At 39.3% G+C, this 25,525-nt stretch overlaps 1 protein-coding gene and 1 pseudogene across 3 annotated transcripts in view; one reads left to right on the top strand and one right to left on the bottom strand.

Annotated features, from left to right (window-relative positions):
- Positions 1-177: 177 nt before the first annotated feature.
- TNRC6B (trinucleotide repeat containing adaptor 6B) overlaps positions 178-25,525 on the top strand; it is a 243,209-nt gene continuing 217,861 nt past the window's right edge. Inside the window, exon 1 of one of the 3 annotated variants that reach the window (XM_037160756.2) lies at positions 178-830. The gene's annotated coding sequence lies outside the window, so the exon portion shown is untranslated. The remainder of the gene's footprint in view (positions 831-25,525) is intronic. The other 2 variants (XM_053661578.1, XM_053661577.1) reach the window with 2 other exon arrangements.
- Positions 13,256-13,892, bottom strand: LOC119060561 (40S ribosomal protein S8-like; annotated as a pseudogene).

Below are 25,525 nucleotides of genomic sequence, written 5' to 3'. Positions count from 1 at the left end.
CCAATAAGGTGCCTGGAAAAAAACTCAGTGGAGTCACACCAATAGCATTGGCTCTTGTTGCTGGACAGGCTTTCTTGCTGTTCCACCAATAGTTCAAGGATTTAACTAAGGAGTGACATCCAAACCGCCCAATGACGCATAACCAGCCCACACTCAGCCCTTCGGAGGCGATAAATCAAGGAGCCGGCACGTATACATTCCGTTATTAGGAAATATTGGATGGAGAAACGGACTTAGGGGGTACTGAGCGAAGGCTAGTCACTAATGAGCTTAAAAAAAAGAAAGAAAAAAGGCCATGGTTGCGCCAACCGAGGTCGGGCGCCATCATGCTCTAGTTTCCCCTTCGTTCCTACGGGTCCGCGACCAAGGAAGCGGCCTACGGGATGCTAAGGGGGTGTGTCCCTGAATGATTGGCGCAGGCAGCTCAGCCAATCCTAGCTCGTCAAACGGGAAGCGCTTGACCAATGAGGGGTGACGGCCGCGGCGAGGAACTGGAGGGGCGAAGCACAATGTTGACGAGCACAAAAACTAGCCAGTGACAGCCTGAACTATCCTCCCTGCAGCCAATAGAGTGAGGCTGTGGGCAGGCCTCCGAGTGTTTGTGTTGTGGTTTTGGGGGAGGGAGGCGGAGGGGAAAGTTTGTTTATTTTGTTTTTAGTTTCTGGGGTCCCCGTGTTTCTGGGAGGTGAAGCGGGCGGGACTGACCCCGGCTCTCCTCAGTCCCCCGTACTACGTCGCCTCCACAACCTGCGGAGAAGCGGGGACCGCGCGCATCGCAGCGCATCGCCTCAAGCGGAACGCCGCGCACTTGGAACCGGCACGAATCAGCGGTGAGTGAGGACCGAGGGCCACTGCTGCTCTTCCCCTCCCCCGCACACGGCTAGTCAGAACTGGGTGGCGGGGTGGGCGAGAACGCTCGCGGGAGCGCGCGGCGCGGGCCGGCCTGTCAAGCTGAGGCGCAGACTGTGCTAGTCCTCGCGAGTGAGCGAGCGCGGCGGGGAGAGGGCCGGGAGGGGCGTGAGCGCGCGCTGGGCCCCGCGGGGGCAGTGGCGTTGAGCGCGTGCTCCGTGGGGGTGGGAGTTTGGTGGGTTTGACCTCCGGGCGGGGAGGAACGCGGGCGACGTGCGGTCCACGGAGAAGGGGCGCCCCGAATGGCAGGGCCGGGACGGACGGGCGGGCGCGCGCGGCTGTGGGCGTCACGCGCCGGCAGGTGTGAGCTGGGGAGGGTTTCCGGGTGGGCTGGTCGGGTCGGGTTCGCTTCCCTTCTCGGGGTGGGGTGGGGGGTGGGGGTGTCTCTGGGCAGGGAGGGGTCCCTGTTGCCTCGTAGAGTAGAGGCCCTGGGAGGTTCGTGTCCGAGGGACGTGTCAGGCCTCGGAGCCTCCCGGTCCCTGTCTGTGTGCAGGACCTGCATGACAGAGTGAATGTGTTCTGTTCAACCCGGGCCGGGAGTCCCACTCCTCCACCCCTCCACCCCTCATCCCCTCATCCTCGCATCCTTTCATCCCCTCATCCCGGAGCCCTGCGTATGTGGCCATTTTCGATGGGCAATTCAGACTTTCCACGAGGAAACAAGGGGAATAACATTGGACCATTGGACAAACAGCCCGAGGAGTGTTTTCTGCCTTCCTTTGGTTCAGCCCCTGTAGTTTCAAACTAGCAGGGTCATTAGGCAGCCCACAGTGGGCTGCCTAAGGATACACTCTAGTGTCTGTAGACACCTAGTAATGGGAGCAGCTGTGAGGCGCGTTAAGCCCATCCTCAGTTCTTTGGGCACAGGGTACCAGTCTGGGTCTTTTAAGACTCCTTGCTTTCTCGTGTATGTTTTAGCTATGTTATTGCATTTTAGCATGTGTATTAGAGATTGAGCAAGGGGTTAGCAGATTTCAAGTTTGTATTTGTATTACAATACAAGCAAAATTACACAATAAAATTTGCCAGAGATGTTTCTCTATAAGTGAATAAAACGTCATTAGCTGGCGCTCCTCCCCTCCCCCTCCAGCAGTTAATCACCCAGAAATAAGGTGTATGTCTTAGCATTAACGATAGAGACTTCTTTCACCGATGTAGGGAATTTCAGTAGGATGATAGTTTTCTATTGATTTGGAGAAGCACCTGTGATCTTGGCTTTGAGTCTATACTTACTCTTTTGGTAGACTTATACAAATGCCTCTTAAAAAGCGGAACTTTTAGCAAATTGTCTTGCACTGACACTGTAATATTTCTGTAGGTAGGTAGTGGGAGGGCTGGGAATGTAGTAGGTTCCTTCACTAGGGCAAGTATTGAGAACACAGATCAGACTGGCTTGCCCCACTTGGGACACCTTTGTATTTCCTTAGTTCTCTGCCGATTTTAAGGGCTTGTCCCACATGTTATTTGAGCAGAATAATTTGCGGTAGGTCTTAAGGAGAAGAAATTCTTGAGAGCTACTTTTCTAAGGTAGCAGATAAATGTCATGCCCTTGAAACAAAATAATATTTTTCCTCCTTCAAAAGGAAGCACTTAAAATTTTTTAAATCAGAAAAATATCATTTGTTCAAATAGTAGTGACACATTTATCACATGCTTCCCATATTTTTTTCTAATGCTCACCTCAACCCAAGCCTGTGGGGTAGGTGTCATTAATGTTTTATGGATGAGAAAAAGAGCCTCCAAGAGCCACACAGCTAGGAAGTTTGGGGGCCTAGATTTAGCCTCAAGTCCGTCTGGTTTCAAAGCCAGCACTTTTTTCATTTTGCCCCTAGATTATCCAGGGGAAAATCTATGGGAAGGACACTGAAAAGTAGGGAGATAGAGTAAAGGTAAGTGTTGCTGATAATTAGGTTGCCCATACCTAATTTAAGAACTTAATGTTAAACTCATTCTTAGCCTTTAAAAAATTAAGGAAATTTGTACCAAAGCACATCTTTGCATTGTTTTTATTTCCTCCCTGTTTAATTTTTATAAAGGTAAATAGAATGCATTTAATTTAGAGGTCAAGGCTTTCAGAGCCCTTTGTGCATATCTCCATTACACTACCTCACTGTTGTGATTAATCCTGTGTGTTCTCCAGGGACCAGGAACTTTTGCATCTAGCACAGAGCTTTGCACATAGCAGGGACACAGTAAATGTAAGTTGACTAAGGAGCAGAGTTGAAAATGTAATAACTTCAGGTTCATTTTAGCAGTTTTAATTTAATGGGACAAGAAAATGTGAATAGTTCATGTATAAAACGCATATTCTAGAAGAACACTTAAATGGAACAACTCATGGTCTTGGAAGTTTGGCTCTGCCAGTTTGCTCAAGTCTCCCAGTTCTGCTTATCTGTTGAAGCTGCGGTACCATTCTGTTCTTCCTTTCACCTCAAGTTCTAAAAGGGAGGCTGCAATGACTGCTTCCATTCACTACTCAGTCATTCTTGAACCTTTGCAGCCTGGTTCCCAGCCTCGCTACTCACTGAGGCTTTTCCCAAGGTTAAAAATTAGCTAATAGTTAAATTTCTTAGAGCATCTTTTTCTGTTTCCCTTTAGCAGCCAGTCCTTTTGACTTTAATTTTTTAATTTTCAAATTTTAAAATAGCATATAGTAGCATTGACTTTTAGTGTGTATATAGTTCTGTGAACATTAACACGTGTATAGACTCATGTAAGCACTGCCACAATCAGGCCACTGGACAGTTACATCACCCTGCCATCCCCTGCCAAATCCCCTCATGCTATATCCCTTCTGATACACTTTTCTTCTGACCTGTGTCCCGGAGATAACACTGAGGATCAGGCTAGAGCTCTTTTTGTTGTCCTTGTTTTCTTTTTCTTTTTCTATTCCTTGAAAATATTATTTACTTTTGGTACTTAGAATATCTGTCACCTTTCTGTCTACTAACTTGCATGTCCATGCCTGATCTTTCTTCCATAATCCAAATAACATCCATGCTTACCTGCCGAAATTCTTTATTCATATTCACTATTTCAAGTTCTGTCTAACTTTGCCTCGCATACCAGCTTTTCCATCTGATTTTTCCGTAATTTTCAGGGATGCCATCCTTCCCCTAAACTTGCAACCCTGGAATACTTGGAGGGCCTTATAATGAACTCCGTTAACTCAGACCTGATATCCTGCTACTCAGCTACAAATACTGGCTTCTGCCCCTTTGCTGCCAAGCTGGTTCAGATTCATTAGGCTGAGTGGAGCATAGGCAGTTAGAGCACTTAGAACCCCATCAGGATCTGACCACTTTTCTGGTCAACACCCCTCATGCACTCAGGTTATTTGGGATTTTATATTTCTTCTTATGAGGCTTTGTAAGATCTAGCTTCCAGCTGTCTCTCCAGCCTTCTCATTTCTTTTACCACCCACCCCCCCGTTTCTGACCTTCTAACTCTAATCAGTCTTTTAATTCCTAATCAGTCTTTTAATTCCTTGAGTTACCAAGCTTTTTCCAGTCTCAAGGTTATTGTACCTACCATTCTCCTAGCTTGGGTTGTTCTTCCCCTGCTTCCTACCTGACTTCAGGGTTCAGATCAAATTGTCACTTCCTCAGAGAGGCTTTTCTTTATGACTTTGTCCCACCACCTCCACCTTCGTTTAGATCTCTCAGAGCTCCTGTTCTTTTTTTCATAGCTCTCACCACAGTGTGATTCAGGACGACGCCTGTTTTGTTTCCCGTGTCTCCAGAGCCTAGCCAAGACTCATGCATATGGCAAACTCCCAGTAAATATTCATTGGCTGTTGTGAGTCTGGGATTTTGATTTTATAATTTATTGCTGTCTTGCAGCTTCTGGTAGCCTTTTTTTCTCCTACCTTCTTTAGGACTTGATCCCACTATTGGAGGTCTTGCTGGGTAGAGGTAGAGCAGAAATTGGTGAAGAGGATCCTGATCCTATTCTCCCTCTCTATGCCCGGGAGACCTTACCAGTGAGGCAGACTAGATCTAACTTAATCTGTTGGCTGAAGTTGCCAAGTCTGCTGAGCATTGCACCTTGGTTGTCCAGACTTGGGTCAGCTCTTGCAGCTGTTCGTCTTCCCTCACCTCACCCTGCTCTTGATTTCTTCCTCCTCTCTCTACCCAATGTGAACTGCTAAAGACAGGGTACACTTTCCAGCTGAGCCTGCTTACCCTTTGACATTTACTACTTTTTGACATCGACAACTGCCTCTAGTGTCTTTGACCCTACAGATTGCCCTCACACTAATCTTCCTGAAACGGTGCTTTGTTTTATGTTTCCAGCCCCCTCTCCAAATCTGCCCCAGGTATTTAAGTTTGAAAACCTTCAGTGGTGTTTCATCCCCTAGAGTTTCAACTCTTTAGCTTGTTATTTAAAGCTCTCCAGACTAGAACTGTCCGGTAGAAATAGAATGCAAACCACAAATATGAGCCACATAGGTCATTTTAACTTTTCTAGTACCAACATTTTAAAAAGTAGAAAGGATAAAATAGATTTTATAACATTTTATTTATTTCAATATGTCTAAAATATTATGTAAACATAATCAGTTTTAAAAAATTGAGATGCTTTACTTTTTTTTCATGTTAAGTCTTTGAGATCTGGAGTGTATTTTCACTCAACACATCTCAATTCAAACTAACCACATACCAGGTTCTAAGTAGCGCATGTGGCTAATGACTACCATGTTGGAGAGCACACTTCTAAACCATATCCTCAACATAATTGAAGGACTATACATGGGTATTCCCAGCCACTAGCCTTTTGGTAAGTGTATTCTCCTTGCCTAGAACCAACTCTTTTTACCAAATACACTAAACCTTGCTGGATGAGAAACCCAGGGGATTCCGAGACCACCTCTAAATGTTCTCAGCATCTCCTCTGAACCCTTTTAACATTAATTTTTGTGTTATTTTTTCATATAGCAGTTACTTATATTTGTTAGTCTGTTGTATCATCGGGTAATATTAAAATATTTAACAACTGATAAGGCATGGGCACTGACTGATAGGAATAGGTGGCTGATGAAATAGAACCTATGGCATCTGTATGTAGCGTCCATGTTCTCCTCTGTGTGCCTGCTGAGTTACATACAGCTCTGATTGTCTCAGGGGGTGTGTTGTCTGCTTCCCTGCGAGAGACTGCGAGCTTCTTGAAGGCAGACTTGTCTTACTTGTGTGTATCCCTAAGACAGCTCCTGTTCTGGCCTGTGGTAGGCAATTTATAAATATTTTAAAAAAACAAAAACAAGTGCTACCTTGCATTTTGTTTTATGTGCTATGTTTTATCTTTCCAATTAGAAACTAATATACAAGTCCTTTCAGGACAGAGATCATGTATTATGAAGGAGTATGTGGCATATCTTCTTGATTGTTTTCATAAGAAAATTTCTTCTGAATGAAGATTTGCTTTTAAAAAGTAGGTTTGGATATTGTTATGGATTTTCAGGCTGGGTCAAAAATGAGGTTTGGCTTCAATTTAATGAGACTTTGTGTATGTTGTGTGTGTGGTTTGTAAACTGGCTCTGAAAGCAGCTTCAAAGGAAGAGTGCCTTGGAGTTAATGCATTCTCTTCCAGAGTTGGTGGCACAGTTGCTTACTTGAAAGGCACTGAACTAGGAATTAAAAGTCCTGGGTTGGTGAGTGTTTGCTCAAGTACCTACTATGTTCCAAGCACAGGAATGACCAAAAATTCATCTACTCTAATAGTATGAAAAAAATACCCATTTAACATAGAGATGAAATTATTAATTCTTCTAGGGAGATTTAATTCCTTCTGCACCCTAATGCTTTACTCATTACTACTATGAACTACACTGTAGCTTGTTTCAAGATCTGTCTCTTTTACTAGATTGTGAGTTTCTTAAGAGCAAGACTGTTGCATTCATCTCTTCACTGCATCCCCAAGCACATGCTGTACTATGCCTGCCATATTGTAGGCACTCAAATGTTTGAATAAATAATCTCAAATAAATTACTTAGCTTTGCAGAATCTGTTTTTTCTTTTGTAAGTAGAGAATTCTCTGCCTCAGAATTGTTGAAACTGTGGCAAGAGTAATCTTTTAAAACTACATATCTGTTCTATATGTTATACCTCAAATATAACATTTACCTAAAAAACAAGTATAAATCTGATCATATTTTTCCATACTTTAAACAGTCAACAAGTCCTCAAAATCCTGCATCCCCTCTCTGGAATATAAACATCATGACAGTAAGTACCTGGTCTGTCCTGTTCTCTGAGTGCCCAGTGAAGACTCTGCCTCCCTTCCTGCCACTCACCGCTTTGCTGCCTGTACTCTTGCCACACTGACCCTCTTCTGGCTCTTGGGATGTGTATCCCTCCCCACTCAGGGTCTCTGCTTTGCTCTTGATATTCCCATGGCCTACAAGGCCCTCACTCTGACCTTAGTTGATGTCTCTTCAGTCCTTAGAGCTCAGTTTATATGTCACTTCTCTAGGGATTTCCTAATCACCACAAGCCCAGACCAGGAGATGTGCTCCTTTTAAACATTCAGATCACTTAATACAATTGTAGTTAAATATTTGTCTATTGTTTCCCTGCTGGAATATAGTTGCATGAATAAAGCTGCCTTGCCTGTTTTGTTCATGTTTGTATCACCAGCATTTAGCACTATAAGTTATACATAGTAGGTCCTTAATAAATATTTTTCAGTTGAAATTAGGAAAGAAAACTAAAAATAGAATTAAAAAAAATCCTTAGTCATTCTAATGGTTTAAATAAATTAAATACATGTCTCCAGGTTATATTTTTCTTTAGTTTCTACTAAACTACTAATAGGCAAACATTATTAGGTAAACATTTTAAGATTACAGAAAGAATACTGTAATGAAAAATTTTAGTTTGTCTGAAAATTTTATTTAGTCATTGAAGACTTATTAATGAGTATCCTTTTAATCTTCATCAGCAGAAATGATGAAGATTTCTGCTGGTTGGTTGGTTATTTCTTTCTGGTTGGTTATTCCCATTCTCCTGAGGATGGTTATTTCTTTTCAAATCATTTCATGTACTAGGACTCATATGACTGCAGTTTCACTGAATCTGAGGAGTACCATGTGCTGAAGGTTGTGGTAGAAGCTAGGACTACAAGGATGGGATGTGAAGAGATCTTTGCTCCCAAGGAGTGCACGGCCAAGTGGGTGAGGCAGACACGGGCCCACATGAGTGTCATTTGGTGTAATAAGTGCTACAATAGGCAGTACAAGGGATGGAGCTGGGATGAAAAAGAAAGTCATCAACAAAACTGAGTTCAAGAAAGCTTTTCCCGGGTAGGTGACACTCCACTTAAAGTCCTGAAGGAAAGGACATTACAGGCAGAGGGAACAGTCTGTACATGAAAGAGCATATTTAAGGCAGTATGTGGAGAATGATCACTAGCACACTGGTATACTTTAAAGTTGGTGTTGGGGTACAGGGCCAACAGCTATCTTAGGCTAACTGTGCAATGTCACACTTAGACTCTTGGTTTATACTGCATTTTAGAACTGGAAATGACCTTAGAAATAATAGTGTGATTCCATATATTTGAATTATAAAGTACTATTCAGAGAAGATAATCATAAACCAGAATGATGCTTGCCATTTCTAGTTAATGTGCTTGCTTGAGTATAGAACTACTTGTAACCCTGCAAATGATTTCAGGCGGAGTTTTAGAAAGTGATGACTCATTTAAACTTTTATCTGTAGGAGGTGAGAGCAAGGGAAGTGACCTCTTGATCACTTGAGGCAAATGCTAATCTATGACAGGAGGGCTAGATAGTGAACCAGTGAAAGGAACGAAATCAGAAGGGATTGCCCAGCAGGGCCTCTGGGTACAGGTACTGGGAAAGACGATTTCTACTGTTAAAGATGATTTCTACTGCTTCAAAAGTCTTTACATATTTAATAACTCTCCAAGTGGTTAGCTGAGCTAGCATTGGTTTAATTTGATTCTCAACCAGAGGTTCATTGAATGGAAATCTAGCTCATTTTCTTTCATTTTACTTATCTTTAGTTCAATAACTTTTTGCTTTCGTGACCCCTTTCATTTCTCTTTCTTGGCTATACTCTTAGTGTCTCCTTTCCTCCAATCCACCCCATCTCTTGCCATCTTTCATTCTGTTGTCACTAAGTTGTTTTTAAGTAAAATTGTGGAGTGTCTGTACTTGATGGCTAGCCAGTGATTCTCAGCTTTGCATATTAGGAGCTTGATATTTTTCACAGTAAGAGGTGATTAAGCTCTGGTAGTGCTGATCACACTCAGAAGATGCTAATCGACCTATTGTTTTGTCTATTGCTACAAATTCTGTATGTTTATTTGTTGACCTAGATTGTTAGGAGCTAAGGAGATAGTGGATGGTAAGGAGAGTGAAAGCAGTGTGTAGTTTATTTCAGGATGTTTGGAAAGAAAGGAAGGAGAAAATAGAAACAGGGCAAGGTCGAGAAAGCAATATTTTAAGGTATAATAGAAAATCTATTTAAAGGTATATAAGAAGGACTCCAGAGAGAAAGAATATTAAAGCTTCTTGAATGGAGAAGGTAGCAAGTAAGATGGGGCAAGGCCACCAAATTCCTCCCTAGGACATAGGTGGAGTGATAATTGTTAGAAGTTCCTTATAGTTGCTCAACTAGAAGAGAGAGATGTTGGGGGATCTCTCTTGGATACCTTGAGCTCAAAACAAGTTTATACTATATATTTTTTTTGTGGCACCCAGCAGAATGGTTTGCACATGGTAGATGTAAAGTCTAAGAGATAAATTTACAGGACTAAAAGAAGGTATTGATTATAACTTTAAAATTGTTTCAGTTACTAGATCATACCATCTGTGGTTTAAGAAAGTGAACATGTTTATGAACCCTGTATTTTGTGAATAGTAGTATAGTTACATTGTATTCCTTTCCCAAAAAGTGTTTTAATTGATTAAATGTATGCATTTTATACATTACCACAATTTTTATAATGCTGTTTTGGCATGTCTTTCTTTTAAGAACATACTAAGTACTTCAAAAGTGGAAGTAGCCCAGACTTCCTAACCTACACCCAGGTCAGTATATCAAGATAAATGTCTTGAGCATCTGCCTTGTCCTGAAGTGGAGGAAGGAAACACAAAGTAACACATGAAGCTGGGGCCCTCCAAGGAGCTGTATATTTTTCTTTCTGTGAAAATCTTGCTGATGGTGTATAATGCTCAGTAATTTCCTTTTTATGAGGAGCTATTTTATCTAGATGTATATTTCTATGGGACTTCTGAGTATAGACTCTCTCCGCTTAGATGTACCATGAACAACAGATTTTAAAATAGATCTTTCACCAACTATTCAACCTTCTTTTCATTGTAACAGTTTTATATTTTTAAATACACCAAAGTGTTTAAAATTTATGATGTTTTTATTTGCAATTTGGCTCTTTATTCCTTTCAACAAAAGGGCACACTAATTACTAACTTACACTTAAACCGTACAGGTGGGTCTGTGGGTTGGTATAATGAGAGGAGATCTATTTATGCTCCCATAGTCCTAATATATGGCCGAAACATGGGCCCAGAGGGTAAAAAATGTTATTTTTAAAACACCAAGAGAATTAGTGAAAAGACTCTTTGTAGTAACAACAACAAAAACAAAACAAAATAAGAGAATGAAAATATAAAAGACATCACATTTCAAGCCAGTAAGGGCTAGTTTGAAAACTTGAAAAAGGGGACTGGGACGCTATGCCCCCCACACAGTTTGTGAGTTGGCCTTAGCACGTTGTGACACCACCCTATGCTTCCGAACCTGACAGAGCCGGGCTCAACACTGATGCCCTGTGTTTGCTTTTGAAGTGGATGCTCTCTAGAGTTTTATTTACCGTACTTTAAAATGTGTATTTTTACTTTCCTTTTTCCTTGTTTTCCTTTAACCTCCTGTGTTTTAGATCATGGCTTTACCATTCAAGGTGCTTTTCAGAAAGGTAACTGGAGGCTGGAGAGGGGCCCTGCTTCACCTCCCATGAAGAGTTAATTGTTGAGTCTCTTGGGTTCCATTGTTGGTATCGCATCTTCCAACACCTGAATCTTGACATCCTGAAACACAGACCCTTGAAACATTGCCAAATTTTTTAACGCTTTTCTCTGTAGCTTTGGACTTTGAACCTCTCGTTTTTGTTTCCATCCTGATTCTAAGTCATCCTCAGACTGTGTCTGGATTACTAAAATAGCTTCCTGTCAGTTGTCCTGTTGCCAGTTTCTCCCCAGAAAATGTTTCCTACATCCTGTTTTCCCTTCTTTATTAGTCTGTGCTTTCTTATTCTATGAAATCCAAGCACCTGTGTCTGAGCCACGCTCCCAGACTGTTTCCATCTATCAACTATCATTCTGTAGTTCTGAATTTTTGCCTTCCATATGATCTTCTGTATTTTCCATATGATTTCCTCCTTTCTCCCTCCCCCCCCATACATTATAAAGGCCACACCTTATATAAAGTATTCTGTTTCTGGCTTCCAAACCACTTTCTTTCTTACTCTCAAAAAGCCTTCTCTAAACTTTTTCTTCCTGGAAGCCTTTCTTTTATTGGAGACCTCTTCAATTGACTATAGTTTGTTTTTATTGATATGATTGTGACTGATAAACTAAATAAAAATAAAATTTCTAATTTCCTCCATTACTTCTAGTGGCATTTTTGTAGGTTTTTTTTTTTAACATACGTAATTATATCATTACAAAGAAAGACAGTTTTACTTTCTTTCCTTGGCATTCTAATTGTTGTCTTATTGTACTGGCTGGGACCTCGAGGAGCATGTTGAATGGAAGTGGTATGAATGGGCGCCCTTGCTTTCCCCTAGAATTAGGGGGAAAGCATTGTACCATTGTGATGTTAGCTGTATTGTTTTTCATTACGCAGCTAGTACTCAGCGGAATACTCAAAGGATCCCCTGCAGATCTCTTTCTCTGTGCAGCTCTTTTTTCTCCAGTACTATACACTGTGCACTGTCTTGTCTCTAGCAGTCTTGGCCTTCCCAGAATCTCAGCTCCATCTTCTCAACTAAGGGAGGTCTCTGAGTCCACCTGGGTTCCCCCTTCCTGTGCTGTGGTCTGGAAACTACCTAGGCAGCAAACTTGGGCAGTGGCTCACCTTGCTTGTTTACCATTTCTCAGGGATCACTGTCCTTTCTTGCCTGATGTCCATGTTTTGAAACTATATTTTGTCCATATTTTTAGTTGTTTCAGGTGCAGGGCACATCTGGTCCCTCCATCTTTTCTAGAAGTGGAAGTTCTGCCTTTTCTTCAAATATCTAAGGAATTATTTAGAAGTTGCTTTCAGAGTATAAGATATTATTGAATATTTGGAATTTCTGTAGAGGAAAATCTTTATTCTTTCAGTATGGATTTGATTTTGGCAACCAAAATCATTTTTCAGGTCTGCTTAAATGATTTGTCTGGGTAATACTGTTTGGGGTCCAAAATGAGTCTTCGAAATTATAAGGCACATTTCCCTGTGTGATTTGATTTATAAACTAGTTTGGAAGCAGAATAGGAGTTGCAGAATATTTTCAGTGGTGGCAACCTAGTTAAGAAAAATGTAAAACTTTTTAGGGGTGTTTACTTGAAAAATAACTTATTTGAATGTTTCTGTGTATTTATTGGTATATATTTAGTATCATTTCTATATTTATAATTTACACTTAACTTCTACTTAGTAAGCTTTCTTAAACTGTTTTTATGTGATACTGTCTTTCCAGCTGATGTTCGGGTACTTTTGTAGATTTCTTCACTACATTGCACTCCTAGCTGTGGAAACTCCTTAACTCATGATAAACAACTAATTTCTATGTAAAGAAATGAAGACCACTCTGTCAAAATATGCTATAAAGGATGTTATAAAGGATGTAAAATTGGTTTTGATACCTATACAGCATTATTAATACCGTCATGATTTACATTTAAAGTTACTCATATAAAATGTTGAATTCCAATAGCATGAGTACATACTTTATCCACAGTCTTTGTTTTTTAGCACTTGAATGCTAAAAAATCCCATAGGAATTAGTCCCACCAGTCCCAATCCCATCAGTCCCACTCTCACCCCCCCATAGGAAACATGGATTTTTAAAAATATTTTTAATAGATTCAATTCTTAGATTTTTAGCTTTCAACTCAGATTTCCTTTAATTTTTATATTTTTAGTTAATTGAATTCATAGTTTTATAGTTCTTTTATAATAAATCTTGTAGTAAAGAGTTTGGTTACTCTTTTACTTTTATGATATCTTCTTGGCTTTCTCTTTATCTTCGACATTCTTTGTACCTTAGTACCTTTCTGTTATTTTCTTCTTCCTTCATCTTTGAGCCAAGGAGAACTTACTTGCCTTCGCAGGCCTTGATTTTCCTCAGAACTCCAGTTCCTTGACCTCTAGCACAGAGCCATCTGTGGTGTCGCCACATTGGCCTGGTCTTGAAGCAGTGCATACAAGAAGCTTGCCCTGCTGGAGCCGCTCCTTGAGAAGACTGCTGACTGTGGCATTCCTTTTCTTTTCATCATACTTCTGAATTTTCTTTGAACTTTTTTTTTTGTTTAAAATCTCTTCCTCCTCAGGAGTCAGCTTGGTCCCCTGTCTTGCAGCGCAAGGGCAGTGCATAATGGAACTGGTACCACTGTCAGTATGGTGTGATGTCAGTGAGCATGATGCAGTTCTTCACTAGGGTCTTGGTGCAGATCAGTTTGTCATTAGATGCACTGTCCACATCAGTAATCCTCGTTTTTGTGTGTACAACACTCAGCGCCCCAGGAGAAGTTGCCCATGTCCAGCCTTAAGGTGTGGTACGTCTATATATTACCTCCCTGCACACACACTTTGTCTATGCAGGGGGGAGGGGGGAGGACCATCTTCTTGTTGGCAATAGAGTGTCCCAACTCATCTTTTCGCATCTTGTGGTGGGGCTTTCTTTTGCCCCAGGTCTCATAGTACTTGTGTCAGTTGTCCTGAGAGATGCCCATGGCTCAGCACTGGCTGGAAAGAAAAACTCAAAGAGTCATGGTTCCTGTTGTGTTTTTTTTATCTTCTTTTCTCCCAGTTCCATTTTAAGTAAAAGGAAGAGTATAGTGGAACATTTTTCTTTTCTTTTTTTAATTTGATTTATTAAATTCTTTTGAGTTTTATTGTTGTTCAAGTACAGTTTTCTACCTTTTCAACCCCACCCCTCCCATCACCCTTCCCATCCCCACCTCCCTCCCGTTTCCATCCCCCCTTGTTTTTGTCCATGTGTCCTTTATTGTTGTTCCTGTAAATCCTTCACCCTTCCCCCCATTATCCCCTCCCCTCTGGTTACTGTCAGTTTGTTCTTAATTTCAATGTCTGGTTATGTTTTGCTTGCTTGTTTGTTTTGTTGATTAGGTTCCACTTATAGGTGAGATGTATGGTATTTGTTTTTCACTGCCTGGCTTATTTTACTTAGGATAATGTTCTCCAGTTCCATCCATGCTGTCACAAAGGGTAGGAGCTCCTTCTTTCTTCTGCATAGAATTCCATTGTGTAAATGTACCATAGTTTTTTGATCCATTCATTTAGTGATGGGCACTTAGGTTGCTTGTAGCACTTAGCTATTGTAAATTGTGCTGCTACGAACATTGGGGTGCATAGGTTTTTTCGGATTGGTGTTTCAGGGTTCTTAGGATATAATCCTAGCAGTGGAAAATTTTTCTTTTAAATCCAAATTTACTGTGAATTTTTAAATTTTTTAAAAATTAATTTAGGATTCCATATTATCAGTGATGTCTTTATATATACTATTTCTAGCACAGCATATTTTTCTCAGATATTTAAAACCATAATATAATAATTAATACTTGTAAAAATAGCATTATCCTCTGTTTCCAGGATGTAGCAGCAACCAGTTTTGCTACTAATGTTGCTTTAAGGAGTGTTTGGGTTATTTTTCAGTTTTTAGTTTCCTAGAGCTTTCTTTAGACAAATAATTTAGGGTTCTTCTCTACCCCACACGTTTATTAAAAGAGGGTTTCACTGCTTTAAGTTGGGAAATGAGGTTCCCGTTTGGTTGCTTTATTTCTAGCATTCATTAGTTGTGTGTGTGGGAGTGGGGGAGGGGGGCAGGATTGGTGTATAGTAAAATATACTAAAAAATTAACCAATTTTATTTTATGTAAATACAAGGACTTAAAATATGATTATTTATGTTTATTAAAATGTTCATTCTGTCCTTATTTTTTATGAAAAGTGTTCTAAATTATTCTTCACTATAATTAATTATAGGTTCTTAGTAATCTTACATCTTAGTTCTTGCTTTAATGTGGCTTTACAATTTTCTTTCTATAATAAAGACTTCTGAGTTTTGCAAGCTTTGTTATCATTTGTCATTTAGTCATATATTATAATAGAATTGATACATCACTGGGTTAAAATATATAATTTTCCTTACTTGTACATGTTCTATTTCTTGACTTTTATTTTGTGTTCTATTCCTTGATAACTACTTAGATTCTATGGCTTCTTTTTTATTTTGATTATTTTAATGATTTAAATTGGTGCTTGTTAAGTTTTTAAATCTATGTTCCCCCTAATACATTGAGAAAATCTCATGCCCTTTTTTCTAAACATAAAAAAGAAAAACCAAAGCATAGTGACAGAGGTGTGCTTTTTTAACTTTACTATCTTTACCCCATTCAGCTACCACCCTCTTGCTTAAGGTCGATTGTAACATTGCTTCCAGAGAGAGGTTGACTTAAGATAATGTTGAAATGGTATAAAATATTCTTAGCAATACAGTTATAGATTTATAGACATTCAAAGTAGAATGTTTAATAGTGATAAATTTTTAAAAGAAATTAATTAGTTCAAATTAATTTATTGAAACATTTTTTAAGATAAGAGTTAAATATTTTAATGGAGGATGAGATTTTTTTAGTAGAAGTAGAATGGATTTTTTAAGATTTATTTATTTATTATATTTTTAATTTTTATTTTATTGATTATGCCATTACAGTTGTTCTATTCCCCCCTTCATTCTCCTCCACCCTGCACACCCCTACCCCTAGCATTCCCCCCCTTTAGTTTATGACCATGTGTCTCAAGTTCTTTGGATTCTCTATTTCCCATTACTATTCTTGCCCTCCCCCTATTTTCTACCTACCGTCTATGCTACTTATTTTCTGTACCTTCTCCCCGCTTCTCCTTCTCCCACTCCCCTGTTGCTAACCCTCCATGTGATCTTTATTTCTATGGTTCTGCTCCTGATCTAGCTGTCCTCTTAGTTTGCTTTTGTTTTAGGTGTGGTTGTTAATAACTGTGAGTTTGCTGTCCTTTCACTGTTCATATTTTTTGTCTTCTTTTTCTTAGGTCAGTCCCTTTAACATTTCATATAATAAGGGCTTGGTGATGATGAACTCCTTGAATTTGATCTTATCTGAGAAGCACTTTATCTATCCTTCCATTCCAAATGAAAGCTTTGCTGGATAGATCAATCTTGGTTGTAGGTCTTTGGATTTCATGACTTGGAATACCTCTTTCCAGCCCCTTCTTGCCTGTAAGATCTCTTTTGAGAAATCAGCTGACAGTCTGATGGGAACTCCTTTGTAGGTGACTGTCCCCTTCTCTCTTGCTGCTTCTAGGATTCTCTCCTTCATTTGAATCTTGTCTAATGTAATGATGATGATGTGCCTTGGTGTGTTCCTTCTTGGGCCCAACTTCTTTGGGACTCTCTGAGCTTCCTGGATTTCCTGGAAGTCTATTTCCTTTGCCAGATTGGGGAAGTTCTCCTTTATTATTTGTTCAGGTAAGTTTTCCACTGGTGGCTGTTCCTCTTCCCCTTCTGGAACCCCATAATTCGGATGTTGGAGCGTTTAAAGATGTCCTGAAGGTTCCTAAGCCTCTCCTCATTTTTTGAATTCTTGTTTCTTCATTCTTTTCTGTTTGGTCATTTTTATCCTCCTTCCAGTCCACTCTTTTGATTTGAGTCTGTTTCCTTTTCATCACTATTGGTTTCCTGTGCATTGCCATTCATTTCAATTAGTTTAGCCTTCATCTGTTCCTCTAATTTGTGACTAAAATCAACCAGTTCTGTGAGCATCCTGATGGCCAGTGTTTTGAACTGTGCATCTGAAAGTTTTGCTATTTCTTTGTCACTTAGATTTATGGGCTCTGGGGCTTTGAGATCTTCTTGAGCCATTTTTGGTCTGTTAGCGCTCATTAAGTGTGAGGAGCGGAGCCTTAGGGGTGGGGCAGGGCCTCCAGGGCCCTTCGCTGGGTTGTGACTCCATATGTGGGGGCGGGGTCAGAGCCGGGAAATATCGGCCCTCTCTGCTGCCTCCCGTTGCTGGGACTTGCCCAGTCCAGTCTCACTGCCCACTCCCTCGCCGGTCTGTCTGTGCAGGAATGTGCCGGCACAGTCAACCCGCCGCCCTTCACCCTGGTCGGAACTGCTGGTCGCTCACTGGGTCGGCCCTTTGCAACCCCACGCCTAGGATCCGCTCGCCTGAGTCTGACCGAGTTTTCCTGTGCAACCCCGCTCCACCAGCTGCTGGTTTCGCCCCTCTTACCGGTCAGGCTGAAGAATTCCTTGTTATTGGGCTTCTGAAAAGTTCAATTTTCTGTGTTCTGGCTGTGTTTTCTGTTGCTAATATTTTATTGTCTCTAAACTTGGTTGTGTGAGAAAGCACTGAGTCTCCACCTATGCCTCCATCTTGGCCAGGATGAGATTTTAATAAAAACCCAGTGTTAGGTTCTTAATCTCTTACAGGAAAGCTAATAGGATGCATTTAACACATATTATATAATGTCTCTGCAAAATCAGGAGCAGCACTTCATAGTCAAATACATTCATATTTCATCATCCAAAGCAAGGACTATTCTTACTTTAGTAGGTAGACTATAAATAGTCTCATGTCAGTTCAGGTCCGATTTTGCTGCCGGTTAAGTTCAGATCAAGTTTTGCTACAAAATGAATTAGAGAAGACTTTTGATTTTCAGAAGTTTTTGGATTTTGGAACTGTGACTAAGGGATTATGGACCTGTATTTACTTTCTTAGCTCTAATGTTTGGTTACTTTTGTTGCCTTCAGACAATGAAACCAGCTTTCCTTTTTTTCTTCTACAGGATATGAGATTAAATCTCTTCTCTACAGGCCAGTTAATAGAAATTAGGACACCTCTTCACAAAGCTTGATACCTTAGGCAGCTGTCACTGTCATGTGACACTTCTCAGTTCACTGGCTTTAAGTTATCTTGTAGTTCCCTTCTCTCCATTCTTCTTTCAGAAGTGCTTTGTGGTAATAAGTAGTAAGGAAAAGAGATTTCAGATGTGCAGTACTTCACATGGTATATATCCTATTTCATGTAATAAGGTTTCACAAGGAGTACCATGCTTCCTCTGGATTGACCTTTCCTATTACCAGTTTATGTGATAGCTTAAAAAGTAAATCTTTCTAAAAACACCATGCTTATGATAAAACAAAAATTCAAATGGTATAGAAGCATAAATAAAAACTGGAAGCTTTCCCCTGTTCTTTTGCTCTTCTTACCCAAGCAGCTTTTGACCACTTGTTTGCTAGCTCTTTCATTTCGCTCCTTTCGGCTAATTTTTTTTTTTTTAGTTTAGACATTACAAGAAAGTTTAGGAAATTCTTTTTAAGCATTATAACTCTCCTTGGACTAATTTTGTGTTCATTTTATGTGAAACATTGCAGATGACCTTTTCTAACTGGCACATATTTTATTTCTAAAGCTGTTTGTTCAAACTGCATAGTTTTGAGGTATTAAACATTTTCAAATATTAATTGTTCCAAATTGTGTGTCTTGAGTATTATCCACACGCAGAAGTGGAAATACAATGACTTATTGGTTTATTTAGCAAAATAATTTCAGAAATCACACATAATACTTAACAGCATGGACTTACTTTTAAGGAGCATTTACTTTTAAAGGAAGTGGCATGTTGGCTCATTCCCCAAGTCAGTGGTTCTCAACATAAGCATATAGGCAACAGCATGCAGGTATGGTCCCAGTGATGTCCCATGAACATTACAGAAATTGTTTATATTCTTAAAACCGTGATAATACGAGAGCACAATGCATCTAAGCATGAATGTTCTTCTGGGGAAAATGAAAATGTTTGTTTATGTGGAATACAGGTTGTTTTAATGTTTACTTCAAGAAATATAATAAAGTACTATGTCAAGAACCGGCTTCATAGTGGAGAGCTAAAGGTTTATGAAGCATTCCAGAGAACTATCTTGAAATTGCTAGAAAAAAAATAACAGCCACTTTTCCTAAGTTATAATGAGGCTGTTAGATGTACCCTTTGAAATGAGGGCATGCCTAATTAGTATCGGGTGAAATGTATTCAACTTAAGGTCAGTCTCAAATTATTTGGTTCAAATGCCTAAGAGGCATTTCCCACCTCCCCACCCCAACCCTGCACATAGTGTCTGTTTTTTCCCCAGTCACCATACCTAGTGCTGTATATGTGGGACAACAGAAATACATAGTCATCAGTGTTCCAGATTGCCTGTTTCCAGCTTAGACACTCAGACTCCTTGTTTTGGTGGAGTGTGTACAGACTGCTTCTTGTAAGTGAAGGTCAGGGACTCTGTCTTTCTTTGTCCTCTTGTCCTGGAGCCTTGGTTGGGATTCAGTACTCTGAATTGGACAGGAGCTTCTCTGACATGGCTGGAATTGTGGGGGCTAAACTAGAGATTTCTAAACTTGTGGCAAAGCTTTGGCTGGTGGACTGTAGGAATCGAATGGCCTCTTTCAGTGGGATTATGGAGGGGCTGGGAATGAGGGTCTATTGTATAAAAAAGTTTCTAGTCATTAACGAAAGGAAAAAATGATGAAGGGAAACTTGAGTATAAAATAAATGTAGTAGAAATAAGTGGGAATAACATAAGAATAATAAATAAAAGTTTGTTATAAAGTCAGGTAAAGTGTCAAGTAGTAAAAAGCCAATTAGCAGATTAAAGAATAAAAATATCAAAATTTAAAATAGAGCTGATTATTTTAGTCAGTCAGGTAGCACTTAAAGAGTAATATAATTGGCCCTGGCTGCATTGGCACAGTTGGCTGGGTATCATCTGGCAAACCAAAAGTTTGCGGGTTTGGTTCCTGGTGAAGGCACGTGCCTAGGTTGCAGGCTTGGTCCCCAGTCGGGGCCTCTGTGAGAGGCAGCTGGTCGGTGTTTCTCTCACATTGATGTTTCTCTCCCTCTTTTCTCCCTCCTACTCCCTCTTTCAAAATATAAAATAAAATAAAAATAAATAAATAAAATGTTTATAAAGAGTAATATATTTTCCTTTATGATAGAAATAGTACATAATTCAAGCTAATAATTTAAGAATAAATAATGGATATAGATATGGAGGAACTTTATTTTTAGAATATATGAAACCGGTACATTTAAAGAGAGTGAAGTATTTGTTATTATGAACTTAGATCTTTCTTTCTATGGTTCTGCTCCTGATCTAGCCGTCCTCTTAGTTTGCTTTTGTTTTAGGTGTTGTTGTTACTAACTGTGAGTTTGCTGTCCTTTCACTGTTCATATTTTTTGTCTTCTTTTTCTTAGGTCAGTCCCTTTAACATTTCATATAATAAGGGCTTGGTGATGATGAACTCCTTAAATTTGACCTTATCTGAGAAGCACTTTATCTGCCCTTCCATGTATTAAAAGTATGCTTTGTAGCTAATGGAGATTTTAAATTTTATGTGCATCACTAGGGTAGTCAAGAGTTTCTGTTTTGTCTCATGTTAATTTTGGTAACATGCCTTTCAAGGAATTTGCCTATTTCATCGGAGTTGTCTGGTGTAGTGCCATAAAGCTGTTCATAACACTTTTAATTATTATTTTAATGCTTATAGTATTTGTAGTGGTGTCCCTTTCTTCATTTCTGATATTGATAATTTGCATTTTTCTTTTATTCTTTATTCTAGCTACAAGTTTTGTCCATTTTATTGGTATTTTCAGGGCACCAGCTTTAAATTTCATAGATCTTTCTCTATTTTACTGGTTTATCTTTATTCATATTACTTGATTCAGATTTAATTGGCTCTTCTTTTATTAGCTTCTTAGGAATGGAAACTTGGTCATTGATTTCAAATCTTCCTTGTTTCCTAATGGAAACATTTTATGCTATAAATTTCCCTCTAAGCACTACTTAGCTATATTCTGTAGCTATATTTTAAAAATATTTTTATATTATTTTAATAAGTATTTTTATATATTATTTTCTAAGTGGCTTTGTGATATTTTCTTTTGCCCATGTGTCACATACCAGTTTGTTTTTCTTAGTTTCTGAGTATTTCTGGATTTTCTAGATATCTTTTTGTTACTAATTTCTTTTTTAAATATATTTTATTATGCCATTACAGTTGTTCTGTTTCCCCCTTCATTCCCCTCCACCCTGCACACCCCCTCCCCCACCATTCCCCCCTTTAGTTTATGACCACGTATCTCAAGGTCTTTAGATTCTATATTTCCCATACTATTCTTGCCCTCCCCCTATCTATTTTCTACCTACCATCTATGCTACTTATTTTCTGTACCTTCTCCCTGCTTCTCCTTCTCCCACTCCCCTGTTGCTAACCCTCCTTGAGATCTTCATTTCTATGGTTCTGCTCCTGATCTAGCTGTCCTCTTAGTTTGCTTTTGTTTTAGGTGTGGTTGTTAATAACTATGAGTTTGCTGTCCTTTCACTGTTCATATTTTTTGTCTTCTTTTTCTTAGGTCAGTCCCTTTAACATTTCATATAATAAGGGCTTGGTGATGATGAACTCCTTGAACTTGACCTTATCTGAGAAGCACTTTATCTGCCCTTCCATTCTAAATGAAAGTTTTGCTGGATAGATCAATCTTGGTTGTAGGTCTTTGGATTTCATGACTTGGAATACCTCTTTCCAGCCCCTTCTTGCCTGTAAGATCTCTTTTGAGAAATCAGCTGACAGTCTGATGGGAACTCCTTTGTAGGTGACTGTCTCCTTCTCTCTTGCTGCTTCTAGGATTCTCTCCTTCATTTGAATCTTGTCTAATGTAATGATGATGATGTGCCTTGGTGTGTTCCTTCTTGGGCCCAACTTCTTTGGGACTCTCTGAGCTTCCTGGATTTCCTGGAAGTCTATTTCCTTTGCCAGATTGGGGAAGTTCTCCTTTATTATTTGTTCAAGTAAATTTTCCACTGGTGGCTGTTCCTCTTCCCCTTCTGGTACCCCTATAATTCGGATGTTGGAACGTTTAAAGATGTCCTGAAGGTTCCTAAGCCTCTCCTCATTTTTTTGAATTCTTGTTTCTTCATTCTTTTCTGTTTGGTCATTTTTATCCTCCTTCCAGTCCACTCCTTTGATTTGAGTCCCAGTTTCCTTTCCATTACTATTGGTTTCCTGTGTATTTCCCTTCATTTTAATTTGATTAGCCTTGATTTGTTCCTCTAATTTGTGACTAAAATCAACCAGTTCTGTGAGCATGCTGATGACCAGTGTTTTGAACTGTGCATCTGAAAGTTTTGCTATTTCTTCGTCATTTAGATTTATTGGCTCTGGGACTCTGAGTTGTTCTTGAGCCATGTTTTGATCTGTTCATGCCTATTACGTATGAGGAGCGAAGCTTTAGTTGTTCACCAGGGTGGGACCTCCCAGGTTGCTGGGTTGTGACTCTGTATGTGGGGGCGTGGTCAGAGAGGGACAATGGTGGTTCCCTCTGCCTCTTCCTGCAACTGGGGCCTGCGTGGTCCATCTCACTGCTCACTCCTTCACCAGTTTATCTGCGAGCGAACGTGTGACCTTGATCAGCCCTCAGTGGGTCCACTGCCTTGTGCCCTCAGTGGGTCTGCCCGCTTCTCCACACCTGGGATCCTCCCACGACTGCTGGTGTACCTGGATCACACGCCCGGGTCGGTTCGGTGGATCTTTCCTGCCCGACCCCCCCTCGGCTGCTGGCTCTGCCCCTCTTACTGGTTTGGCTGAAGGGTTCGTTGTTGTCAGACTTCCATGTGGTTCAATTTTCTGTGGTTTGGCTGCATATTTGTTGCTAAAACTTTGTTGTTTTTAAACTTGGTTGTGCGAGAAGCTGCAGTGCTTCCACCTACGCCTCCATCTTGGCGGAAGTCCTCCTTGTTACTAATTTCTGATTTGAAATTCTATTGTGCTCATAAAACACATAAGATTTGAATTCTTTAAATCTATTGAGACGTTTTATGGTCTTCTTTAGTGTACCTAGTGAATGTTCTAAGTGTACCTGAAAAGAATGTGTGTTCTGCTGTTCTTGGGTCTAGTGTGCTATTTGTGTTAATTAAATCAAGTTAGATGCATTGTTGTTTCAAGTCTTTGTATATCCTTACTGGTTTTCTTTCTACTTATTATATCAATTTCTGAGAGGAGTGTTGAAATTTTCAACCATAATTGTGAATTTGTCGATTTCCTATTTTAGTTAGGTTTATTTTTACTTAATGTTATTTTTGAACCTCTGTAATTAGATTACATACATTTAGGATTATGCCTTCTTGATAAATCAAACCTTTATAATCATAAAATGTCTTGTTTTATCTCTGGTAAGATTTCTTGTCCTGAAGTCTACATTGTGTGTTATTAATATGTTTGCTCCATCTATCTTTTATTTTTATTATATTGTTGTTCTATTATGGTTGTCTACATCTCCAGCTTCCATATGACTAGTGTTTGCACAGTATATATTTTTTTATTTTTTTAACTTTTAACCTAGTCTGTGTCTTTTTTTTGTTTTTAGTGATTTTTTTTTCAGATAGCAGATAGTTGGGTCTTTTGTTTTGTTTTCCAATCTAATCTTATCATCTTTGCTTTTTAATTGAAGTGTTAAGACCATTTACATTTATGTGATTTTCAATATGGTTGCCTTTAATTCTACCATTTTGCTCTTTGTTTTCTATTTATTCTATTTTCTGTTTATTCTTTCCTCTTTTCCTGGTTTCTTTTTGATTACTTTCTTACTATTTCATTTCTTCTGTTGGCCTATTAACTATAAATCTTTATTTTATTTTTATAGTAGTTGCTCTAGGCTTTAAAATATGCATCTTCAGTACTGCCTGTTTTAAAATAATGTGCCACTTTTTAGTGTAAAAACTTTATAAAGTACACTTTCATTTTCCTCATATATTTTCAGGTTATTGTTTCTTCTATTTCTACCTTTATTATAAATTCCACAATTTATTGTTACTATTTTTGTTTTTCATGAAATTTTAAAATCTGAAAAAGAAAAGACTTTTACGTTTACCCATGTGTTTACTGCTTCCAGTCCCCTTCATTTCTTTTTGGAGATCGGAGTTTCCATCTGTATCATGTTTCTTTAGCTTGAAAAGCTCCAACATTTCTTGTAGAAAAGATGTGCTGGCAATGAATTCTCTAACCATTTTGTTTGTGGAAAAATGCTTTTATTTTGCCTCCATTTTTGAAGGCTGGTTTTGCGGGTTATCAGATTTTAGATGGAAGTTTCCATCTTTCAGCCCTTTGAGGTGCCTTTCTGTTTTCATCTATCTTGTACTATTTGTAATGGGAAGTCAGATATCATTCTTATTTTTTTGTAAGATTTTATTTATTTATTTTTAGACAGAGGGGAAGAGAGGGAGACAGAGGAAGAGAAACATTAATATGTGGTTGCTTCTCACATGCCCCTCCCCCCCACCAGGAACCTGGCCTGTAACCCAGGCATGTGCCCTGACTGGGAATCAAACCCATGACACTTTGGTTCTCAGGCTGGTGCTCAATCACTGAGCCACACCAGCCAGGGCCAGATAGCATTCTTTATTCATCTCTCTATAATGTGCTCTTTTTCTCTGGATGCTTTATAAGATTTTCTCTAGCTAGTTTTTAACAATTCGATGATGACACTATGCCTTTGGGTAGTTTTGGAGTTCTTAGACCTGTGGGTTTAGAAATTTCAACAGATTGGGGAACATTTTAGCCATTATCTTTTTACATTATTTTTTCTCCGTTCCCCCTTTAGGCCTCACAGTACACATTCAGATTAGTTAATATTGTTCTACTGGTCACTGAGGCTTTGCTCATTTTTTTGGGTCAGTAGACCTTTTTTTCCTATTGTGTCTGTTTTCCTCTTATGTCTATTATGTCATTAGGTTTAACCAGTGAAATTTTTATTTCAGTTAATTGTGTTTTTCATCTCTAGAAGTTGTATTTGACTATTTTTACATCTTTTATTTCTTTCCCATTTTGTTGATGCTTTACTTTAAATTCTTGAACATATTTATAATTCTTTCAACACTCTTATCTGCTAATTCCATCATTGTTTTACTTCTTTATTTTTTAAAAATTTTATTCATTTAGCCCTGGCTGGTGTAGCTCAGTGGATTGAGGGTGGGCCTGCAAACCAAGGAATCACGGTTTGATTCTCAGTTGGGGTGCATGCTTGGGTTGCGGGCCAGTTCCTAGCAGGGGACACACAAGAGGCAACCACACATTGATATTTCTCTCCCTCTGTCCTTCCCTTCCTCTCTAATGATAAATAAATAAAATCTTTAAAAAGATAGGGTCAAACAGTCTTTAAAAATTTTTATTCATTTATTTTCAGAGAGATGGGAAGGGAAGGAAAAAGAGAGGGAGAGAAACATCAGTGTTTGGTTGCCCCTCATAGCCCCCTACTGGGG

This window comes from Artibeus jamaicensis, unplaced genomic scaffold (assembly GCF_021234435.1).
Source record: "Artibeus jamaicensis isolate MK-2021 breed Jamaican fruit bat unplaced genomic scaffold, CSHL_Jam_final contig_233, whole genome shotgun sequence".
NCBI lineage: Eukaryota > Metazoa > Chordata > Mammalia > Chiroptera > Phyllostomidae > Artibeus > Artibeus jamaicensis.
The sequence above is the reverse complement of the archived record's forward strand: the minus strand, read 5'-3'. Positions and strand labels throughout refer to the sequence as shown.